Source organism: Eufriesea mexicana, unplaced genomic scaffold (genome assembly GCF_001483705.2).
Source record: "Eufriesea mexicana isolate 0111107269 unplaced genomic scaffold, ASM148370v2 scaffold2839, whole genome shotgun sequence".
Lineage (NCBI taxonomy): Eukaryota > Metazoa > Arthropoda > Insecta > Hymenoptera > Apidae > Eufriesea > Eufriesea mexicana.
Genome location: NW_016910923.1, coordinates 552,700 through 578,787, shown reverse-complemented (window position 1 = coordinate 578,787; position 26,088 = coordinate 552,700). Strand labels below are relative to the sequence as shown.

The window sequence follows — 26,088 nt, the reverse complement described above, 5'->3', positions numbered from 1 at the left end:
CCAGATGAATTCGGGGCAATTGTTTAGTAATTTCGAGAAATTACTCGAAATTTTCGCGAATTTTTGCACGGGTATCGGTACTGTGTATGTGTAAGAAGGTGACAGGTAGAGGGTCCCTTCACTTCGCTTAATTTTGCCTCGATGCTCTCAGAATGACTATGATACAGTACTACTGGCAAAATATTTTCGGCTAAACATTTGGATAATGCAAGGTTATCTAAAATTAACTTGCGAGGTGTAGAGTGATATAATAAACACAGAACGAGGTGTTAAATGGATTTGATACGAACTAAAACCGAAAAGAGGGATAATTTAAAATTAATTTAATTTAAAGTTTATTTTCGAGGAGAAAATAATTGGGTTTGGCCGAAAACTTTTGCCAGGGGTTGCAGTGGGATAAATTAGGATGGATTATAAATTTATTTCTCCTAATGACGGGAAATTTGTACGTCATACTTGTACAATTATGTGACTCTAGGTAGATCTTGATGACACAGGGACTCGGGCTACTTTTCATATGTCATAAATCATAGTTTTTCTCATAGACTTTGCGTCGTTGCTTCGTATTCCTTTGTCACTTTCCATAGAGTCATGCGAAGTTGTATCATTCGACTCGTAGATGTGACACTTCCTATCTGAATAATAAGGAAAACCGCAGGATAGCTATTACATAAGATTTTTCCTTAAGCCATTTGCTATATTCTTCTTACATGTCCAATTATAAAACACGACTAATAGTTTTCGCGTTCCATTTACGTTCATTTCATCGTCGAATGACTGATGACTAATCACACATAGCGTGATTAATTCGTATCGTAGATCAATACGATATATCGTCTCTCACTGACACCGAGGATAACAAAATTCGTGTTCTCGGTATCTTGCCTCATTGAAACCGAGGATAACAAAATTCGTGTTCTCAGTATCTTCTCTCATTGACACCAAGGATAACAAAATTCGTGTTCTCAGTATCTTCTCTCATTGACACCAAGGATAACAAAATTCGTGTTCTCGGTATTCCTAATTGTACCAAAAAAGGAAAGAAAGAGAAATGAAGAAAGAGGAAAAAATGAACTGAGAAAGCTATGACCAAGAAGACCAGTATTCCAGCGAGCTGTTTCCAACACGATACACAACGAGCAGTAGCATCCCGGTCCAAGTCACTCTTATTCTGCTCGCGAATACACGCTTCTCTGTCCATGGAAACGAGGCGAAGTTTCTCGATAGCCGGTTTACTACGGGGTTTTTGAAGGACCCTGCGGCGCTGACGTGGCCGGCGGATTCCACTTTCAAACAATCGACTTATTTCTTTTTTCCCGTCGTTTCTCTTTCCCCCTTTTCCCTTTCTTCTCTCCCTTTTTTACCCACTTGCATGTAGCGTGCCCCAGCAGCGAGATGAATGCGAGGCAGGCTCGGCTGTGCAGCGAGTCCGCGGATCCAGGAGCGCTCGTTCCAGAAACGGTGGCGCGCGCGCGACGCGTCGAGAGAATGGGGAAAAGATGACGCTCTCATGGCAGTACCTGCACGGTTATCATTAAGACCAGCCTCGGCTAAAAACGTTGCGTTACGGCCAGAGAGACACGGTTGCTCGTCGCATCCTAGATACCCGCGGTCCCAGTTGCTCGCGCAACTGGCGAATCACCCCTTAGGAGAACGACGAGGGTGTCGTCGGAAAAATAAGAGGGGTGCCGCGAGAGCCGCGCACCATTTGTGCCGCGTCGGAATTCGAGGATCGTAAACAGTTGACATTCGCCGCGATTTATGCCACTATGAATGGCTGACATTTGAATATTACGCGGATTTCTTCGACGATCGCGGCCGTGGCTCTCCTCGTCCCGTGTTACTGTTATGGCCGCCATTACGTGCTATTTATTCGTTGTACCGTTTCAACGGAGTCTCGAATTTTCGACGCCGCGAACGCGCAATGAGGTAGGGGTCCGGCGCGGGGCCCGAATTCGCGCCGTAGTCGCTATCACGTGATCGTCGAGCGTCGGCCATCTTTCAAGGCACGCGTGCACGCCCGAAGCCGCGTGGTACGAGTTAGCACGATCGGATTGATACAGGTTTATGGTAATTAAGTGGAAAGAGAGCGTTTTACAAGTGGCGCGTTCGCAGCGATTAAGAGGCGATAAAAAGCAGAAAAGGTTGCACGCTGGAACCGGTTGTGTAACACTTTACGCGGTGTAGTAAAGATGATTCATATCGAGGAGGCACGCATTTTCTGAATGACCTATAGAAACCTGTACCACGCCGCGCGTATACGTGTATTCGGAATTGTTCGACACGGCCAGCCTTATATCACACTGGATCTCAGCCTCGCGCTTTTCTGCGCCTTCTTTTTTACATTCCGACGATGATGTCATATTTCGTGACTCGTTTCTTCTACCTGTGACCGCAGTGCCTTTCAAAATATACGCGGACGCCACGAGTAATCTGCGTTTCGTATCCTGGCCCCATAAGAGAGCAAATTTTGCACAGCCTTTTTCTAAGCGCAGATAAACGTATGTCTAATTATTGCCAATGACAGTTGTCCGTTTTTAACACTTCCACTCGCTATATTTTGACGTCGAACAGATTTGTCAGTGGCTGCAATGACCAAATCGCCGCGTGGAGTGTTGAAAAATACAGCAGGCAACGTTCACAGGGAAATTTGCTATATTTATATTTAGCTACTGTAGCAACGCAGAGGACATGATCCGTGCAAGGAATGCAGGTTTAACTGGTTATACTCTGACAAGTCACTGATGCGATCGTAAAACACGCGAAATTCCTTGGTGATTCGATCATAAATACGGGGTACGCGTATCATAAATATATGGTATATTCTTGAACCCACGTGAAACGAAACCATTTTATTATCATTCCATTACCTACGCGTAAATACAATTTACAGAATATATAATACCCCGTTGAACTCTGAGTGAAACATTTCCCAATATTCCCTGTCTCTTCTCTCACTGACAAACGTTTCGATCTACCCTAGTATGGTATCCATTTCTACATAAAATTAACGCGATGTCAATCATCTAAGAGGGTAATAGAAGCACCTGTTAATCCCCTGTATAAGTTCAGAACTCTTGCGAGTGCTCGATAAAATTACTCGACTGTCATCGTTTACGGATTAATCGAAATGTCAGCGCGCGTCGAGGCTGACAAGGCCAGCAAACCCTCACCTGTGCTCGAAGGTTTCCTGAGCTATTCTTTCTTATATACCATTTGCCAAGGTATACTCGCAATATGTGAATGAATTTAGAAACCGACTGGTCGGGTTACGAAAATGCTTACGTACCCCTTTCTCCATGGTGGTCGTTAATGGCGAGCCTCGAGATGACATCACCTAGCGTGGTTGTTGAAACACACGGCTCACGCTTGTTTCATTGACTGATTCATTCGTCGAACCGACCACATACCTTTCTATACGCCGAGGCAAACCCGATCGCCTCGCGACGCCAGAAGAAAAACTGCGTTCAACGAATTTTTCTCTTCGACGATGCCCGTAATGACTCACGATCCCTGGAATAATCGCTATCGATATTTCCGGCACGAATGTCGGATCGATCGCTGCCAGAGACGCATATCTCTGAGCGGCCGCTGAGAAATCGCGGCTCCTCTGAAGGCGATCGGGCTTTCTAACGAGATCGTCGCGGTCGTTTGGCGAACAGGAAACGCGAACTAGTTCCACGGGAACGATCGTCGAAAGATATCGCCTCGTTGGCCGAGACACGCGTGCGTACTATCCCGTTCGGTTTTAATAAATAGACGCTCTGGACCGCGACGAGATACGCGGCGCGTGTACGAGTTTAGGCGTTCGATCTGCCAGCCATGGATGGTACACGGTGGTATGCCCGTATCGAAAAAGAGCAGCGATCGAAGCATGTTAAACCAGATACACGCGATGTTCCCTGCGCGATGACGGGGGACACGGGGCGGCATCCGCTCGCTTAGTTGTCTGATCGCCGGGACAAGCTGAGAAAATCTCCTTGTATCCTGCGTCTCCTACATCTACGCTCGACTAATATGGCTGGGTATAATCGAAAATTCTGATAATTCTTGTTTATTCCTCGGCAAGCTAGGTGACAGAGCAAGCCATTTGCTTGCTTGTCGGGAACGGAAGGAGGAAAATGAATCTTGTTTTCAAGAAAGTTAATGAAACTGCAATTTTATCTCGTGGTAATAGGAAGAATCTATGTTTAGAAATTAAACGACGTGTGCGAGAGGAAAATATATTATGTGTCGTCTTTTTCCTTGTTGGTATAGCTATATATTGTCGTTATGGAACTGCGAGTAGGTTGTAATATAGCAATTTCATTGATTTAAATTAAATTTGGTAGCCAAATATATCTATAAGATATGAAGAATATACACTTCCCTTCTTTAGAATTTTGGTAGCTGCGTTTTGAGGTACAGAGAGTGGTATAGAAAGTAATATAGGATACGATGTTTCATTATAAATTATAAACCGATCGACGACCTGCATGACATTTTCTAGAAGCAAAATGAAAAAGGATACCATTATGGAAGGCTATTTTTGGTAGCAAAGCTAAGTTGCGCGTTCTCTACAGGGAGGCATTACATAGGTTAACAAAATCGTAATCGTCACGGGGAGCAAATCTCTTATAGGCTGAATTTTATCAGCCAATTAGCGATTAGAAAAGGCACGTCATCGAACTTCACAAAAAGCATAAAAACAGGATCCTTGACGACATAAGCAGAGTCCTTAGCGAAGAAACGTGGAAGAATCTTTGTAAAAATAAATGATCGTATAGTCAAATTAGAGTGTGTCTCCATGTGTTTTAGTTACTTTAGTTATTTTAGTGTTCTTTTCCTGAGTTAAATTAATTTTCCGAATTTAGTGTTCGTATTATTTTATTCTTATTATTCTGTCCGTTTTCCGTGTCATAAAACCTTTCATGCAGACCCGATATTCCTTCGATTGATCAAGAAAGATAATAAAACCAGTTTTAGGCATTCTACAGTAATAATATTTCTTTCACGAAATTAGTAACGAATTTTTAACTAACCCTGGTCTCCTCTGTATACAGGGCCTACGTGACTTTTCGCGGGGCCGGGCTCAAAAATTTTGCAGAGCCAGAATACACGTTTAAATCCGATATGGTATCGTCATTCTGTAAAAAGTAAATGAAAATCGGTGTTTTTTAATTCGGTGATTTCCTTCACACCTAATATCGTTCGCACCCGTGTTGCAGTCTTATCAACCTTTAATGTCAACGTTTAGAACACGCTACAACGAGATATTTCAATGCAAATATAGCAGAGAAAATCTTGCAGTCGTATCAGTGTACAGCAAACTGTACCATATCATACAGGTGGGTCTGCAAAATATCTGATGAATTTTCGTAGACCGCGGGGCCTTTCAAAACGTGGAGTCGGGTTCAGGTGAACGCGCTGAACCTGCCTTGCACCGGCCCTGTCTATATAAATACAGGAAATTCTTAACTCGTACACGAACCTCATACCATAAACAACCATGTTGCATCTTCGTCCACGTATCTGCATTTCTTTCGCACCCCTGACACCTCGACCGAAGTCTCTTCATCCTCAGCGAATCCCCACTCTGGCATATTCTTTCGTTTAATACAAATTCCCTAGATGAGAATAATGTTGGAAACTTGTCGAATCCATAGGAGAATGCCGGTATCCAAAGGGACGCGAGCCGTTGGAAATTCGAAACTCGTGTAACGTAAAGGGTAGACGAACACCCCTCGTCACCAGCCCCGTCTTGCTCATCGATTCTGTCTCATGCTGCCGGGATTTCGTAGTCGCAATCAGACAAACGCGCGTCCAGCAGTGGAGGCAAAAGCAATTTGCAAATAGGTTCGACAGGGTACGTATCGGCGGGGGTTGACCGGCGTCGTATCGGATTCGCGTGACACGCGGGGCCACGCACGATACGCGAGATCCATCGCGGACATCCACGTCAAAATACTAATTAGCCGTCGGACGGACCGGTGCCGCGGCCTCTCCTCCGCTCGCGGTCACGCTCAAGTATTCACCCCTCCGCGATCGCGCATCGATCATTGATTTCGATTCGGATCTGATTTTACCGGCCGTTTCCGCGAGAAATTGGATTTTCCAGTTTCACCGGCAGCGGCACAGGGGATCATTGTGCCACGGGTTTAAAGGACGCCGCGCGAGAAGGGCTGTTACCGATACTTCGTTAAATATTGAGCACCCTACACGCTCATACGGACATAGGCCACGATAATCAGCCTACACTCGCGTTGCTCTCTGTTTGCCCGCGCAACGAAATATCAAGCGTTGGTCAGCGACCAATGGCCAGCTTATTTTTCCAACGAAAAAGCCTTGCTGATACTTTGCAACTTCGTTTGCCTATTACCTTCCTGCCTTTTCGATGCGCGCTTTCCTGCGTGCATTGTAGGTCACCGGGGCTGGGAATTCTCTGACCTTTTCCGTCCATGAAAAATCATGGTTCCGTGTAATTTTGTATAGAGTATTAAGATATTTTCTTCGAGATACCGTGTTCGTTGCGAGATAGGTTACGAGGAATAAGAATATCGAGAGCTCGCTGATTCATTGGGTCGTTGGTGATTTTAACGAGTCTCAGACGTGTAACAAAAGACGACATTTTCGGTGAAATATATATATGTATAGTAATGGGAATTTTTGGGGACTGTTATGTAGACATTTGTACCCAGGTGTATGAGATTTCTTATACTCCAAAGTTGGACGTTGGTACAAGTTTCCTGTCAGAGAATGATCAAGAGCAGAAGCCTTTTTTCAGCGACCGACGAGCACGGTCCGCTGGCGCGTTGCATAATCAGCTCGCAACAAAGAATCATTTGGGTAGTAAGTGCATTTGTGTCGGCGCATTTACGATAATCCAATAAGGTCGGGAGCGAATCCAGCGTCGGTTCTCGCGTCCTTTGCAAGGATTTCCAGCAATAATACTCCGGCCTGTTAAAGCGATCGCCTAGGAGATTATCCGTAATTGCTAATAGCCCGAATAGTCGGTCGTGATATTAGGTAAGTACCTACGTTTACATTGCCGCCGACAGTAATACGATGGAAATTCGCGGTAACGATACGGCTGAAGCCGAGGGTGCCTTCCTTTCGAATTTCATCCGATTGCCCGCCGAAATTAATAAATCCCAGCCAACCTAGATCCGCGGAATTTTCCATTCGAAATAAAAAGTTGCCACAGTGCCGTGTCGTGGATCATCGAGGTATAAGGGGCCGCTTTTACCAAAGCTCGTAAAATTTTATCGAGGACCCGCTCGAACTTCGGCTTCCAAATCCCAAGTTTACACGCTCGTAATTCGCCATCGCGACTCGCGAAAACTTCCGAGCGGAGAGCGTTAAGAAATTGGCAGAGATTAAGTCGATCCCGGAATTTCCCGTGGCTGTTCCTCGATTCCTGAACCTCGCGTTTCGTTCCATCCACGAATCGGCAGTTTCCGTCCACGCGTAATCCGCGATCCACGGGAGTTACGCTCGCGGCGTCCTTCCCGCACGATAGTCGCGCGAGAAAATGCTCGGCCGCCATTATGCAACCGCGGCTCGCGTACGATTTCGCCATTCGCCACGGTTCCATTTTTCTTCCCATTTTCGTTTTTCTCTCCGTTTCTTTCTTCGCTGCTATTCCTCGAACCAAGGAGAACCAGTTCGGAGAATCACGGACGATTATTCTCACGATATTCAGACTAGCCAAGGTTCTCTAAACATCTTACGTTTCGATCGATCAATGAGACGTTCGATTCTACGACGTGGCCATTGTTCTCCACCGGTGTTCAATTCCACGCGTTTTTCGCGCGGTTGGTGGTCGTTGGTAACGGATAATCGGGAATTAACCATGAACGAACGTGGAAGTAACTAGCACTTGCTGGAAGTATCTATACCGGATTCGACAAGGTTACGAATGACAGTCAGCTATGGTACAGGGTATATAGGATATAGCTAGAATAAAATGGCCGAGTGCTCCCGTTCGTCGCGACGTCTTCGCTGCCGGCCCCCCATCGATATTACCTTTATCGTTGGAAATTACCATAATTCAGCGGCATTTGCCGTGCCGCGTTTTAAGACGGTCGATAAACGCGGCTTATGGGCCAAAGTGAAACGAGACCATCAGACGAGCTCGCGTGTAACCTCTCGCTCGCGTCCTGTCAGAGGCCGCGTTTTTGCTGCGCGTTTAACGCGGGTTCTCATGACCTCGCGGCCTTATCCGTCGCTCTCAGCCGGAGGTGATTTCTTTGAAAGTCAACCGACGCGCGGCGCTCTCGTCGCTAACTACCGTGGCGCCCCTTAATTGCACGGCTCGACACACTTCTTACTAGAGTTAATCGCGCAACGCCATGGCCGCCTCCGATGCACGCGCGAGGCAGACGGAGACAGCGAATTGCATTTACGTAACCAAAGCTTCATTCATGCTCCTCTACCGACAAAGGCATCGCGGCTGCAACCCCTAAACAGCGTTCGCGCCTCGGTTCGTGCACCACCGACATCTTTGTTCGCTGTGCTCGAGATCGCGGTCGCCATTTTTCTTGCAGCATTTCTGCTCAAACTGTGCTGTCGTTCCTTACCCTAATCGCTTACGCGGATGATTCTGGGTTCGGGATCGTGGTTGACCGATCTACGATCTCTTCGTGAGGGTACAGGTCATGATTTTCATTTCGTGATGAACTTTAGATCCTCGTTATACGACACCGGTTCGGAGGTACGAGGAGAAATTGGAGTTTGCGAGGTTAAGTAGTCGTTGCTGGGATACAAGGTGTGCTCTCAAGATGATCTCGTGCTATAAAGCGCGAAGTTCCACTTAAGAGGTGTTACCTCGTATGGCGGGGCGGTATAATAAAAGACGCGGAATACTTGTTTAAAAAGGAATAAAACGGAGCGTGATGTATACGCGACTGAGTAGGATCGCTCTATATTTATCCAATACATGTTTGATAGCATCGCCCGACAAGCAGTTTTATGGGCAGATTTACAAAATCAATGAGGGCATCAATTTAATGAATCGAGATAGGACCGATATAAGAGTACAGGCAGGTATGTAGAACCGTAAGCGTAACCGATAGGGAACCGAAATAGGACTGATATGGAAGCGATATCTCAAAAGTTGCGGGACCGTAACAAAAATCGATATCGTCGCGGATTTCAGTTCTTTATAACTGTTGTGGGAAATAACGGCTCTTTCGATCTGATTCGACAAACCGGAATCGACATTATAACAGTTTTCAACTCCGGCCACTATATCACGTCGATGATGATGAACCATGGGACGCCAAACTTGCAACTAGTTCAATTTATCTTAATGCGCATCTCGATAGAGCACCTACCATATATTCTGCATTTTTAGCTTCGTCGAGATGTATCGAAGTCGCAAAAGGATCGAAGATAGGTTAAACTCGAGGAGTAGTTCTTAGCTCGATAGAGTTTCTCGAAAAATGATCTCACAGAATGATTAGAGCTCGTGCATTGATACCGGAAGCACCATTGCCCTGATAGCGAACCAACGTGCTCCGAGCGTGATGTATAGCGATTCAAAATGGTTTTGGAGCTGAATGATTTAGGAAAACATGGAGTTATCGTGTGCACGGGAGTCCGTCACGCAAGCTAGTCATTCGCGAACCGATAATATTCGCATGTAAACGATTATGTTCTATTTGGTAAGCAAGAGGGAAAATTGATTTTTATTTCGATTTTTCGTTTCAAGTATCGCTGCAGGTCACGCGCTGATAATTACCCTTTTATTATAATTTCTATCACGAGTTAATAATTCGTTAATTTTTATACCTTCGCTGGAAATTCATGCTTCGAGAAATTCCTTACGAGCAATAGCAATTCGATATTGAGTTTATATATTTCTTGCAGGTTGTAGAAATTTATCCGTTGTCACGGGAAATAAATTTTCACGACGCTTCGATATTAAAATATTTTTATCGCCTTCTGAAGGTGAGCATACGCATCTGATGAAAAAATTGGGTTAATTATGGATCATCGGTTTAAAATCGTCTTTATAGGTATGAGGGGATGTAGTTAATTACGCTGGAGAATTAATAGAGCGGATGTGAATAGTAAGTGAAAAAATTGCGTTGGGTATACCACGTTATAGTGCGTACAATTTTTTACTCCTCTTTGGAAATTTATTTTCAGGTTATACTATTATCGATTAATTAATCGACGAATATTTTTTGATATTTTATTCGTTGAGTAAGTGTTGGGAATTTTTCATCCTACTATACAATTGAATTTCTCTAAAATTGGTAAAATTTTGACTACCTCGATTATCTTTATGAAAGTATAATGAAAAATATAGACACGCATATTTCAATGAATAAATATTTTATATTGTTGTGGCAATGCTTAATTTCCTAAAATCGATAGGATTACCAAAAATTGCGTTGAGTATGCCACATTATAGTGCGTACAATTTTTTACTCCTCTTTAGAAATTTATTTTCAGATTATACTATTATCGATTAATTAATCGACGAATATTTTTTGATATTTTATTCGTTGAGTAACAGTGTTGGGAATTTTTCACCCTACTAGACAATTGCAACTCCCTAAAACAGGTAAAATCATGATTGGGTATGCTTCCTCAATTATCCTCATGAAAGTATAACGAAAAATATAGACTAGAAATAAACTTCAATGAATAAATATTTTACATTATTATGGCAATGCTTAATTTTCTAAAATCGATAAGATTACCAAAAGTTGCGTTAGGTATGCCACATTATAGGACGTTCAATTTTTTACTCTTTGGAAATTTATTTCCACCTGATAATATTATTGATTAATTAATCAACGAATATTTTTTTATATTTTATTCGTTGAATGACAGTGTTGGGAATTTTTACTTCCTCAATTATCCTTCCTCGATTATACTTCAATGAATAAATATTTTATATTATTATGGTAATACTTAATTTCCTAAAATCAATAAGATTACCAATTTCATAAACCAAAATTGATACACATAAATTACATAGAACAGAGAGGCATACCCATAGGAGACACAGGACTGAAATGAAAGCAATATTTCAAAAGCTACTAAAAACCATAATTAGAACCAAGATCACTATCTTCCTCCATTTCAATTCCCCATGATCTTCTCGAAAAATAACCCGATTTCGATTCTCTTTCGATCCAAATCATTATCACAATGACCCCTCACCCTCGACCCCCGTAATTAATATTTCTCTTCGTATAAGGCACTCGCGTCTCGACCGTCAACGCCATAGAAACGCTAATAAAATTCCCGTAGAGCACGTAATCCCTGGCGAGGACTGGAGAGCGATCGGATGCAAAATTCGCGTGACACGTTGCGCAATCGCGTTGGAAAGAGGGACAAAGTCGAAGGATCAGGCGGAGGATCGGACGATTAGGCGAACGAGCGGCCAAGCGAGCAACCAGTTTCCTCATCGACGTGACATAACCGTTGCGAATCAATTACTCCGTGGAAGCCCGTCGAAATCGCTTCTGGCATATTCCGCTCGAATCGACCGGCGACATCCGCCGTTCTGACGCCGAAAGCCGATCGCGTCGCGCGTACAAACACAAACGCACGCGCTCTGCAACCCCGTGCCACGCACACACGATATCCTTGAGCAGCACGACCACGGCATGATGGCCAAATATTTACCGGCATATTTCGGAGATCGTTAATATTGGCTCTCGCCGATGCCCTCGTATTGATCTCTCGCAAGCCTGCCTTACGTAATCCAAAGGCCGTATCACTTTGCGACGATTATCGCCGATTCTGCACCTGAAAATTGCCGTCCCAGTCGTTCCGTGCCTCGCGTTTGCGCTTTTCATTCGCGAAGATCACGGATGCTGACGCTTTTAACGAGTTAGCAACGGTACGCGTGTTTGATTTCGGTACCTCGTGTTATCGTTCCCGTTTAAGACATCTACATCCCATGGGCACGAAGATGAAATTACGCTCCAGTGTAGAATATTTTTACCGAATTTTCGTCAAATATTTTCGTTCTAGCGGATCAATCCGTTTGAAAAATTTCGAAAAATTTCGTGATGGTCAGGGATACGTGATCGAGAAATCGGGGGGTTGCTTGTGCAAAGTCTCGCTGTGCTCATGGTACGAATTAAAAGGTCCTGAATCGCTCCATTTTCGAGGAAATTTCTCGTTAAATATTCGTAAAATAGGAGTACGCGATATTACGTATTTATTAAGGAATAAATATGGAAATAAAATTGGGGAATTTCTAGGATGAAATCAAAGCGTCTAGCGTGCAACGAAGTAACCGTATTCAGTTGTACAGCAATAGATATTATATATAAAGTTTAATGTAGGTGAGATATATACACATATGCGAATGTGAAAAACAAGAGCTTTAAACACATCCTTATGAGTTACAATACTCTAACCAGTTAGCTGTGGCTCCCCCTTTTGAGGGCGCGCACCTATATGTATCACTGTCGAGTATAATCGTCAAACACAGAGTAAGTGTCACTGTTAAAATATTGGATCAAAATATCTTGAATTATATTCTAAATATCTTGAAATTTCAGAATATGTTTTATTTTTCACAAACATTACAATTTAAATAGCCAGTGGTCACTACTTTCTACGCATGTAAAGTATAATCGTCATGGCACAAAATCCTGTCTCTTCTCCATGACGAGTATACTCGTCAATAACATCTAACTGTGGTTAAAAGTATTCTACACTGTTCCGGATTTGAGACTAACTGCTTTAAGGGACAGCAGGCCCATTTAAGCCCAAAAACCGACCCCTCGATGCTGATGATAGTATCGAAGGTCCTTGAAATCCAAGATCGGTATTGGCCTGCAATCTCTAACAAGCCTGTCGCCATCGTTACATGACCCCAGTTAATTTACAGCAAAAATTACTCTCCTATCGAATCTTTGTCTCTCCTTCTCACGAAACCGCCATTTTTGTAACTCTCCGGGCGCGTTTTCATGTCGCAATTTTGCATTTTCATGTCCCGACGTACATTTAACATCGATTCGTTGCAAAACGAAGGTTCATGCAGAAAAGTGTCACAGCACATATTTTTCCACGCAGATTCGGGCCCCTTTTGATTCACTCGACCAAGTCGATAACACCCTGGATATCGGACCGCGCGTAATCCGTGCGAGACGGTAATCTCGGTGAGCAAATTTCGCCTGGAAAAATCCGAAAGAGCGTCTTATTACCGGCACGCCGGTCTACGTTGCCACGTAATTTGAATTAATTTAGAAGTTAGCACGTTCCGGCCGCGATACTCGCGGTCGTAACATCCATTCTGTCCATTACGATTAATTAGCCTCCGCGCAGATGAGCCATTTGTGTGTTCCACTTTGATTCGAAGAATACTTAATGGGGGATGCTCGGTTCATTAAGCCGCCGCAGTGTGCAACAATAATTCACCTTGCGGGGCTACCCCCGACTACGGGGATAATGCTGCGGCGGAGGCGCGCATGGAAAAAAGGGCGGCGGGGGGCGGAGGGGGTAAGTTGTAAATACCCGACCCTCATTAAACACAGTTTCGTTCCTCCCGTTTAATACGTTTTAATAACCGCGGCTACGCAACGCGATATGCTAATCGACGCTAGAAATTTGCAATTACATTCCCTCCTAATTACAGGACCGCGCGCCCCGAGCTGGAGAACCACGTCGAACTTGGCGGCTTTAAAAGCTGAACTTTACGCTGGTAATCCGCGAATCCAGCGATTCTACCCCAGGGATGGGCGAATATCGGACAATTTACACCGGCCAGGCGAATTAATACCGCGCGATAAGGATCAGATTTGATCGTTTTTCCATCGTTTAATCGGTCAGAGCTGCGCGGGTTAGACGCGGCTCGTTACGCGGCTCGCGCAATGGATTTTGCCTGGCGTGCGCGGCGAGTCGCGAGCAGGAAGTCGGAAAAGTGAAACGAAGAATCGGGTTCGAAGGCTGCGTTTATACACGCATCGGGGATCCGAGTATCTAGAGGGAACGCGAACACGAGCGGCGGAAGTCGGCGTAGGAGGAGCGACCTGCATCCCCCGCTTCCGGAAGCAGCCGCGCGCGAAGGAATTCCGTTCACCGGCATGTCACCTCGCAGCAACGTGTCATTACGAGTTTCGTTCGCGTCCGGGAATTATTGCCAGGCTGCATACGCCTGCGTGCCGCCGAATGCCACGTATTACGGGCCCCTAAATTTCGCTTTTTGCCCTGTAAATACAACGTTCTTTGTTCGGCCTGCAAACCACCGTATTTCGCTCCTTTTGTCCCTCATTGTCCCCCGGCCATTTCGCTCCTTCCGTTTCCACGGCAGAGACATTAACAATTTCCATTACACGCGTGTTATTCCCGATTTTGTCGATCGCCGAGTTTAAACGCGTCGTATCCGACCCATTAACCGAGTCTCCTCTTTTTTCCCCATTGAACAGCAATATTTTGTCATCCTCTGCATTGATTTAATCGAAACTCCCTGTTAAATTTCCGAATTTAAATTTATCCGCGGAAACCTCCGCCATTTTTCCATAATTTCACCGATGTTTCTATTTAAATTCCACGCGTTCGTGTTTTCGATGTCTCTCGCTTCTCCGGGCTGAGTAAAAATTCGAAATTCAAATTTCGAGGAATAGAGGAATAATCGTAACACTGTCCAACGATTCGTAATTGCGAACGGGAAACGAGATTGCCGCGCGACGCGTCGGTTAAGATAAAACGGGGGGCCGCGAGTGGCCGGAAACGGCGGTGGCCGCGTTTAAATTCAATTATACAGGTGTTGCCGGCCGGTACGTAAAAATCCACATTAAACGCGACATAAATTACGAAACGGAGCCGCGGCGGGGATATAGGGAAAAAAGATGAATAACGAGGAACGCTAAGTTCGCGGCACGCTGAACAACGAGTGCGGTGCACTTTACGGGCAGTAACTAACTCCTGACATTTATTTCAACGGCTCGTACACCGGGGTTTATCCGTCTTTTACGGCCACTCGTTGCCCGTCGCTCTTTTTCGTGTATCCCCCGTGGGGCTGCAAGGAGAGGACTCCGGTTTTTTCGTCCTACAGGCAACGACATAAATATCGACGAATTTATATCGCGCCTCCTCTCCTTTGGACACGTCGCGGAATATTCAACCCGGGGCCCAAATATTTCACGTTCGACCACTTGTCCGCCGCTCGTCCCCCTTTTTTCCTGCCACTTTAAGGCTTCGTCAGTTATGCTCGCGAGCGAAGGAATACGTCAATTACGACATACCACCGCTTAATCGTCGGTCGCTACCTTTTACTCGCGAACGCTCCGCGTTTTATGATCGTTCCACGAATTGCCGTGGCACGTTCTCGGGACGTTGCACGGAACGTCGTTAACCGATTACGGTAAATTGGTGTGTAAGGGCCCGTCGAAACTGGTGCAACTTTATTCCGGCCCGAGCGTGGCCGCTGATACCACGGTGGAACGCGTCGGAAGCGTTTTAAACGGGTTAAATCGAATTAGAATGCGCCACCGTGGAATTCGACTTCGCGTTTCCATGGCGCGCCACGCTGGCTGGCTCGTCTGTCTTTGTTAATTTCACCAATCAAGGCATGGACAATGGATCGACCGCGTCCAGATAGTACAAATACGTACAATGGGACATCTCGACGGGCGGGCTCTCTTTGTCGACGAAAGTCTGTTACGTTGTTCGACGATCGGCCCTTTTGAATTCCCGGTGCGCGAAACCAGCGACCAGCCGGACGTGAATGGGAACGTGTGATTATCGACCCGATGAAAAATCCCATCCCTGGTTCTCTATTAATGCTGAGGGTAAACCTGGATCACCCTGATTCTCCCTGCACGAGTTTAATCGTTCGCCTTTAATCGATGCGACTAATTATCCCGATTTTCCGTGCAACATCTAGAATAACGTGAAATATCTGGACAAACAATTTGGAACAACTTTTACTACTTACTTTGCTTCGTACGTTTTCTTTTAATGGCAATAATAATTCGAAATGCGAAATTGTTGATACTTTTAGAACGAAGTATATATGACTGAGCTAGCTGAATGTAGAGTGTTTCAGAGCGCAAATAGAAACGAAAAGATAGCAGGAATCTAAATTATCGTATAACGGATCCTTTGATCTGCTTATTGTTCGTATTTCGATTCGTGTAACAGAGAGTTCGACAAGGCCTTATACCTCGTACACGGCTTAACAGAAGAACCTGCACGGAACTGTGTCCACGTAATTAATTGCCAGCCATGTAACGTACGCACACGTACAATCGCCAACGCGCGTACGCATGCGTGCACGCGAACGTTTTGTAACTTGTCCCAGCCGGAGACAAGTCTGCGCCGCTCGCACCGCGCCCTGGCGGCGAGTGTCGGGAACTTGGCGCTCGCCAACGATACCCGCGAGAAGAATGCAACGGGACTGCACGCTGCAACGCGTTTAAACGTCCCATTAACTGGAACTTGGCTATTTTCTTATCAAAATTTCTTGTCCGGTTTCAATCGCCATTTTACCGCTTTTCGAACCTCAAAATCGTGGAACAGAAATTCACGCTTGGTGGAATAAAATATTTTCAGTGTACACCCGTCGCGAAGAGGTTAGACGGTAAAATCTAACCTCTCGATGGACGGTAAAATCTTACGAGTCGGAATGGCCGAACGAAAAACCGGCGGACAACGGTGAAAATGCAAATGGCGGACGCAGAGGGTCATGCATACGACAGTGAGAAGCGTAACCGCGCGCGGGTTAATATAGTCCGCGAACAGAAGACGGTCTTGCGCGATCGATTATGCATAACGACGAAATGCCAGTTGCATTCTAATCGCGAAGCGGCATCGACCGTCGCAGCTTGTCGTCTGCAAAGCGGCCAGGCCTGAGCTTTACGGACCTTCCGCTTCGCGACGTTCGATCCAGTCGAAAGATTCCTGCGAACACGCAGTCGTAACGAGATTTCGTCATTCCCATGCTACATTCGACCAAAGAGATTTATAAATCTCTATTACGGCGCGTAGAGGCGCGGCTTAACAGGCGTCGCGACTAATGCTGGTCTATTGCCGGCATTAGAGTTATAAATCCGTTGTTGACCACAGAAGGCGGCGTAGTCCAGCCGGGATAATCCTGTAATCGCGCGATACGAATGAATTTAAGGCAGAGATCTGAATAAGCCCTCATTATAACGTCGTCTTTTCGCGAGTTTACGCAGGCGGATATGGAAGTTGCCCAGCGCCGCGTTCACGTTTCTCCTGGTCATTTTTCGAGGTACCAGAAGTCGGAATTTAAAAGGAGTAAGCGTCTCGAACAAAGGTAAACCGGGGAACAGTGGGCGTTCTCGGCTGTATATTCGCGGGCAATGTAACGTTTCGTTTTCACTTCCGTTCTCCGAGACGTTTTCCCTGGGCTTGAAAGACCTGTGCAGAGATTAAGGCAGGAAATCCTCGGTTCAAACGAATTTGCATATGTACCCGCGTAGCAGTGCTCATCCTTGACCCGCGTTGCCCGTTCCTCTTTCCTTTCCACTGCCCTCGCTCTTAAACGTATTTCCTATTGTTCGTTTTCATTCCGCCGAGTGCTTTTTAACTGAGAATATTCAACGAGCTTCCGCGAATTTCAAAGAATATTACGATATTTTAACGCGACGAAGGTACGATATTCCTGCTCGTAGTCGAGGCTTCCTCTCTAGCTCGAACGAGGCACCGGGAAATCAAGAGATCAGTTCGCGACAAGGTGCTCGAACGTCGGACTTGCCATGGAATCGACGCTAATTAAGAGAGAGGCAAGGCTGTAACACGCTTAAGGCGCGCGCCACCGTACGCGTTCATCGTCCTCGGGCGGCTACGAGCCGGCAACACACACCCCTTGGCTAGGTCTTTTTCTTCGTGGTTCCTCGAGCCCTTGTTTGATTACTCTCTTTAACACGGCGGCGCCTTTGCCAGCACGCTTCGTTACAGCGGCGTAGAAACGAGCCTGGCTAATAATATAAAAGTATAGAGCACGGATTCCTGCGGTGAGCGTACTCGAACCGCCGATGCCGTACGAGCCAGGGGAAACGATAATTGCTTTGATTCATGCATCTATGCGGCCGTTTCCGATGCAATCCTACCGCAGCATCCGTGCAACAAAGCTGGCAAAAGTCCCTTGGACCACCTACGATGGAATCATGCCGAGTTCTTCGGCTAGCCGGAGTGTATAAACAGGTGTCATTCGACGGGAATCAATTTTACGCTTTACGCTAAGTGTCTTCGTTTGCACGGCTATGTATCTCGCGAGTGAAACGTAGCACGGCAAAGGCCATTGGAAAGTTTTATCCACAGGTGTCCATAATCGCGCTTTATTAGTCTCGGGTATTAGTTCGGCCGAGGTGGCGCTGCGGTAGAATCCGCGACGCCATTTGCACATGGCGACTCGGTACAGTTTCATTCCCCTCCACGAAATAAAACTATCGCGGATATATTATACTTTGTTCGCGTTAACTATTCCTTCGATTAAAAATTAAAAGGCGCTGCTATTTCCTGGTCGAAAATTGAGATTTTCGACGTGAAATCCGAATATCACGATCGCACTGTCTAGGTTAACCGTTTGTGTCCCAAGCAGCGCGAACGCGCTGTTCAGATTTCATGTCGAATAGATGCAGCATATTTTAAACGTTCTTGACAGCTGACGGTGCATCGCTGACTGTCTAAGTCGAAGCGTTATCGCGTGTCACTTGGCCATTCTTCGCCATATTATAAACGAAGCGCTATCGCGCTGCTTGGGTCGTCTCGTACCCACTTAGAGGCAGCGCGGTCGCGGAATCATCGTTGCTTGGGATTTCTCGACAGTGCTTTTTCAAAACCCTCTGGAACTCAAACGGTGCCTCTTCCTCTTGACATCCCCCCTCGCTCGATTTAACCCTTTCGGTACTATTGCCGCCCAATGGCGGCGACCATGAAACGTTCTCTGAGTACTACCGTCGTCTATTTGTAGCATCCACGAAACGTCACCGATGAGTGTCGCGATCCGAATGAAAAGTTTAGTGTCATTCACGCTCGAGATTTCTGTGAATACCGCAAAACACGTTTTCGTGGCTTCCAGTGCAACCACTCTTGTGGAAACCTTCCTCGTACCGCGAATGTATAACCGCGGCCAGCTCCTCCGTGCCGAAAGGGTTAAGTATCCGTATCTCGGTGATTACAATGCGTGTACCGAATAACGTGAGATATAGCGTGAATTTCGCATCGTCCCACTTCGACAGACTTTCCTTCGGAATAGAATTTCGAGTCGAACATCACTACGATAGAATTCCCTCGTTCTGGTCCATGTCGAACTCGATCGTTAACAGAAGCGGCGGGATAATCGCTGCAGATAACCATATTCCGGTTTTGCGGCTAATTGAACCGCTGATTGATGTATTATCTTCCGGTCGAATCGTTGCGCGGCTCGATTACCATTTGATCGGTTTCATCGACGGGACGAGGCAGCGTTCACCGATCGGTGAAAACATTTTTAACGTTTCTACGTTTACGCGGACCGCGCGATGTTCATCGGGAGAAACTTCATTAGCATCGGTTTATTTACCGTAAAAATAATATCGCCGAGTTTCTTTGATCAAACCCGTGGAAATAACAAGAGTCCGATACGTATAGGACCTGCGCCGCGTAATGACGAATCCGATTAATCAGCGAAACGTTGATTCGCGTGCAGCGAGCGGTGGAATGATCCGAGGTTGAAATATAATTTATCGCGACTGTACAACGAATCGATATTAGGGAAACGTTATCGAAATCTCTCAGCAATTACGATAATTTCGATACTTTCGTACGTACGCGAGTCCTCTGCAGCCCAAGACAACTGCTAGGTCTAGGATGATCGGTGAAAGATAATTTTTCTGCAGCGATCGTTACAATTATTTCGTAATGGGAACTGTGTGCACAACAGTGTCTGTACGTTTTCGAAGTAAATATCACGAGTTCACGACGATGCTCTTATCAGGAGACCTTATATAACTTCCACTCCTTGGGTGGACTCCTCAGAAGCAGATTCCTGATCATTAGGCAACGCAAGCAGGTGGCTGCTTGCCACCGTATTTCTTATTTTATCTTCTAGCAGACAATCGAGCTAGGATACCTAATAGCGATCATGGCTTGTATCCAATAATCATCTCCGGAAGTCTGCGCTATATACTCTACAGGATCACGCAAACATCCTTTCCTGGAAGACGAGATTATCGAAGGAGCCAATAATTCCTCCGCTATCTCTCATTCGCCATCTTTCCTCAAAAGACGCTAACAATTAAAGTTGCGCGTAATGGCGCTGAAAGTCACAGAGATATTAATTACCCCCGGAGACGAAGGTCCACTCGACCCAACCAATTAAATCGATTCGAATAAGTCGATCTCTTCCCTCGTATCTGTTCAGCGTCGAATTCAATCTCATCGATATACCAATCTCCCGCAAACAAGACATCATCTTGCCAACTCCGACTACCAGGGGTCCATAAAAATCTCGCAACGACCTTACCCTTCGGCGACGCGAGAGGTGCCGGTGCTGGGAAAAACTGCGAGCCGCATTGTCGGTAGCACTCGTGATGCTTATTTCGCAGCCACTCTCGCGGAGCGTCTCTCGAGCGGCTCGTCGTCGCGAGAGGAGCATTGAATCGGAGCGCGCGGGCGCCCATCCCTCCGGGGGTGTGCACACGGACGGAAAGAGAGGACGACGCGCGAAGGAGGAGCGCACTTTGCATTTTTATTGGCACATTACGTTCGCGCCGCGCCGCACCGCGCCTCGCCACTGTAAGCAAGCGTCAAAACCGTCTTCCGGCGGCGCCCAGCCGCGGGTACGTGCCGACTGAAGTGGCAGGATGATTCCGGCGGCCGAGTCTTATTGGAAATTTCACCGATAACCGGTGCTCCATTAAGGGACGGCCACGGCAGGCCAGGGAAATCGCGCGGGTTCCTGCATTAGATGCACGAATTAATGGATCGACATGCTCCCTCACGTCTGATGGATTCGCTTACCTGCAGATCTCTGCGGTAAGATAGAGAAAATTGGATCGCCTGCAACCGATTCCCTCTCGCGATTCGTCTTTCCTGGATAAGCGCGTCACGGGGTGGAGCGTTTCTTGCGGAGCCTGGGATCGCGGCTGGGGGCGGTTAATTGCCCGGTGATCGCTCGATGCGGATAATGTTGCGGTTATCGAGGGTTTTATTGTTAAATCATTGGGGTAATCCTATGGAGCCACAGAGGAAAAAGGAACGCTGGGACTAGGGCGTATCTACCTCTACCTATTCACCGTTTCAATTCAAAATTCCCGGCTATAACGCGTGAGCAATCGAAAACAAAGATAGAGTACTGTTTGACGGAAGATATTACTTGTCTCGTGCTTCAGTTGCGAATTAATCCTTTGACTATCACCCTGAAATCACATGTTTCGCTCAGGACGCCACAGGGGGTGTACCCCGATAGATGCAAGATTTGTTTTAATATTTTTTCGATTGTTCCAATAAAAATTGTTAATTGTACATGTGAGATAAACAGGGTACGCCTGTGATTCATTCCTTTGAGGTGCCGAGGCTATGAAGTCCGTCTTTATCTGGCACCAGTAGTATAAACCACGGGGAAGGAGATAATTTGATAAAGCTTTAAAACCTAAGGAAGACTAAGTACATTTATTTTATAACAGTTCAGTGGGGCACTTTTTATTTCAAAGTATCTTCCAATTAGTGGATATATTCAAAATGCACTAACTGTCAATTTTCATTCAATTTTGACAATTGTAGTTTTACAAGTAGTTGGTCACCGTGGCACCACAGGAGATACCGTGGCCGGTTATATATGACCAACGTGACAGTCAAAGTGTTAACCATGTAATTGAATAGTGAATAGAGAGAGGGAAATACTCTACTCTTATATTTTGTACCGTCTCTTGTCGTTAAACGTATCTCTGTTCGTTTTGTTATAATTTATAATTCCACATGCTCGTCATTTCAATCTAACACATCTCAACGAGCACATGAAGATTACGTACAGAGGATCGAGGAAACATCAGAGTAATCGACTGACAATGAGTCAGTTTGAACGATACTGTTGCAAGCTTGTTCCCGTACTCGACAGGAAAATGCTTGCGAATCGTTGCAGCATGTCGTATCACCGGATGACACGCAACGGAGGAATGGCACAAATGGATATACACTTTTAGAGCTGGCTCTAAACATACACGTGGCCGAAGTGCCTGCACGAATGCGGCGTTCGGCGATGAATATTTTAGTATACGATAAAAGAAGACTGTGCCGCCTATTCTCCTCTTACCGCGATAAAGTACAGTAAAAAAAGGTCATAACCGTGCGGAAAGGAAGAACTCGTGGTTACCGTGCGAGGCTTCAGAGTTCGTTCCAATTTAAATAACGAATCCCATTAGGACGAAAAGCCCTCTCCCTTCTCTGCGTCCAGTTTATTCGCAACTACGCCGCCGTTCTCCGCGATATCTGCCCCTCTGCCATACGCGGCAACCGCAATCCGGTAAACGTCCTCGGAACGAGAAATAAAAAAGGAAAATAAACGACATTCGTTGTCCCGAATCGAGTACGGGAATCTTAACCGTCGTACGATACTGTTTACCGTTTAATACGAACCTGACGTTTTATTAAGCTCACCCCCGCTCACCCCCCGTACGTTTCGCGGATTCTAGCCCGGCCTGGGCGGAGATACAAGTAATTTCGATTCGGACCCGTGTAGGGGTCAGCGCTGAGAGAAATGTTTGCTCTTCGCCGGACTTGACGAGTAATTTACTGTCACAACTTACCGGGACACAATAACGCGCAGCTTTGTTCGCGAAGGATTAATTATAACGGGGGCCGTATCACGTCCAGGTGGACGTCGGACGTGCCTGTAAACGACAGCCGTCGTATTTTCATTTCGCCGAACCTAACGACGCGACCGCAGCAACGCCGCGAATCGCGCGGTCGCTCGTATGAAATATCGTTTCGTTCCCGGTACCCCCGCGCACGCCATTTTGCCAGTCATCGGTGATTCGAGGGCTCGCGCGCCGATGCAGGCGGATCGCCAAACGCTTTCTCGCGATTGATCCGCGTGGAAAATGAAAATTCGATCGGTTGATTAGGGGCCTGTGAATAAACGGATTAAACAGACGCGAAACGAATTTCTAATTTTATGGTCGCGGTGTTTCATCGGGAACGTGGCCGCGTGTCATCGTAAAATTTAAAACGTGTACACCGACGCTGCGCGTTTAATCTTCCACCTACGGTACAGAGCTACCTGTCGGGTGTTATAATTAATTAATTTAACAATCGCACGAAACGGGGATAAATTTGATAGCGCAGCCGTGATGGCCGGCGTGCAATTATCCGTTAAGCTAATACTCGAAATTGCAATTGTAATAACCCGCCATTTTTCCACGGGCTTTTTCCAAACGGTGTCCAACGAAAGAGCCACGCCGTGCACCCTTAGACGCGGTCCCCTGTGTCCGGTGACAGAGGGCGCCACGATCGAGTGCTCGTAAGCGGATGAAAGGAAACAGTGTCTGTCACGAGTGTCGTGCGAAGGTGCAAGTACCTGGAGAGAAACGAGAGAAGCGTAGAGTCGACAGAGGGTTCCCAAATGCAATGCGATGCCTATCGATCGGTCGCCATGTGTGAAATAACTCAAATAACGCACACCACGGACCCGCGTACACCCACGTACGCGCTGCCACCACCGACAGAAGCGTTCTTTCTTGCGAGCTCGAATATTCCCGCAGACAAGGAGTACCGCGGGGGTGGCGCTAGTGTAGACGCAGAGTACTGCGAGTGGAAGTAACGCGCGTGTAACTGCGCGCTCTGTGGCCGAGCCGGATTTTTATCCCCGATCCGGCGATCGTCTCATTGATGAATACGCAGTTTTCATGAATACCATATGAGATTTGTCAGGACGCGTATGTTCGGCACGACGCGACACTCGATACGATCTCGCGATGGGATCGAGACCTGCCCGTCCTCCTCTCGCTCGAATCGTCTTTCGCGAGGGGATTTCCAGTCTGACGTCCTCGACGTCCTGGCGAAAATTTCATCGTCGCATATTATTTACGACTTACGAGAGCGAAACGAGAAAATAACGGCAGGCTTCAGAGCGGAGGTACCCTGAGCAGGGGTACCGGGTATGAGCCTGTTTGACTCGTTTCGATAGCGTGGCTCACGGTTCCGTTCCTCGGCCTGTCTTTCATCGATTATCCAGGTCTATCTCTACGATATAACGTTTCAAAGTGGTTCGAGAACGTCTCGCTGCCTTTCTTACTTCCCGACAGCAATTTAGAGATCGGCTAAATGCTAATTGGGCTTCTTTCTTGGCGCAGGCTTTTGATAGCTTTGCTGATAGCTACAACTTTTGAAGCATACCGAAGGTATACCTCTGTGTATGGACAGATTACGAATATAGAAGCCTATTTTGAAACCTAGTCTAAATTTTCGCCGTATTTAATTATACAAAGTCTTAATTATATTTGCTAGAGCTCTTGGATTTAATTAATTACGCGTAGTGGTGTTACTTTTATAATTCTTTATTACAAAACACGTGTTGGCGGTACAACGGTTCTCTAGTCTCTGTGGTTACGTTAGCGGGAGTCAAGAAAGAATAAAAGACGCCCAAAATGGCAACCGTTCACTAGATGTCATACCTATGTCCCAGATACACAAGCTTCCAACACAGGACAGCGATTTGCAGTTACCATCTTAACACAATGCATACCGATCACGAGTTTTCTCGTTTTTCTATTATGAACCTTAGATGTCAACACACTGTCTTGTCAAAACGTGCAGTCCCTGGTGTATGACCTAGAAATTTGTTAACAATATCGATTTCTATTGAATATTACATTTCTATGTGTTATTTAGTGTGTCTTATGTGTTTGTGCTGATGCTTAGTATGGCACAAGACAAAAGAGTGCTACTACAGCAGTCGTCTGTTGCTCGCCATAGAAGAATGAGGTTATGCACGTGGTGCTGTAGATGGAAATGTAGAGTGAGATTACATTAAGTATTAAATAAACTTTTATATTACCATTACAAGGAAGTGTATTGAATATTTATTCGAGCCATACTAAAATTTATTCTTTCAGTTTCGTTAAACAAAATTAGCCCTCTGCCTGACGTCTTTTCATTAAATCGTGCAAGTCGTATCTATTTCCGAGTGCCAATTAACGTAACAAACCTTCCAGATACGTAATAGCAATATTTCTTTTCATCCCCATTTATGTGACATTCTCGGTAAGCTGAACATCGATAGTCCCACCTCGAATTTTTCCAGAATATCTTTCCACGCCCTCGATCCCACTCGCAAAGAGCCGAGCAGCCAAGAATGCGAATTAATTACCGGGCACATAACCTAACCTAAAATTGAAACATTGCCACCCCATTGATCAGGAGATTTCGCGGAAAGTGCCATGGCCGAAAACCGAAAGTTAAACGCGTTACGCCTCGTTCGCCTTTCACCTCATTTCCAACTTGTCCCGCGTCAACCTTGCCGGCGAAGGGGATTAGCGCGTCGCGGTCGTTATAAAAGCCGCGAACCGATTTCATTTTATCGCGGCGCTGTCATCGGCGAATTACCGCGTAAACCGGCCGGCCGGCGGGCCAGCGTTCGAGTGGATATTACGCTGGATCTGCAATAACTGTAAGCGTTTCGGGATTTATATCGTTTCATCCTCGTGTAACCACCATATTGGCCGCTGCTTCAGAGCTGCTAAGCCCCTTACCATTCCGCCCAGCGCCGAACAATATCCGGCTAACTTATATTCGAAATGTTACAGCTCGCCATTGCCCTTCCCGCCCCCAGACTCGCCTCTCTGCAGGCCAGGCCGATCGGACCCGGCCCGCAAGCCCTGCCGATGCACTGAAAATATTGTAACCGGTTCCCACTTTTCTCTCATTCAATATCAGCCACGTTATTTATGACGTGTATTATCCGGCGAGAAATACGACAACCGCCGCCGCTTGTCGCGGTAGATTACCGGCATCGCCAAGTCGTTCCACGACGGATGCTCTCAGACGAGGCCACGCCGTGTCCTACCTTCGTGCAGTCCTCCACTTACGCAGCCGACGTGGTTTAAAGCTCGCTGGTATATTGGAAATTAACCTATTTGTACGTGGGATGAGTCATGGTCGGGCCTTTGTACAGCAATTGCCAGTTCT

At 46.2% G+C, this 26,088-nt stretch overlaps 1 long non-coding RNA gene across 1 annotated transcript in view; it reads left to right on the top strand.

Moving 5' to 3' along the window:
* The window catches only part of LOC108550562 (uncharacterized), a 34,573-nt gene extending 8,694 nt beyond the window's left edge, over positions 1–25,879 (top strand). Inside the window, exon 3 of the long non-coding RNA XR_001890432.1 lies at positions 25,707–25,879. This is a non-coding gene — a long non-coding RNA (uncharacterized LOC108550562). The remainder of the gene's footprint in view (positions 1–25,706) is intronic.
* The last annotated feature ends 209 nt before the right edge of the window (positions 25,880–26,088 follow it).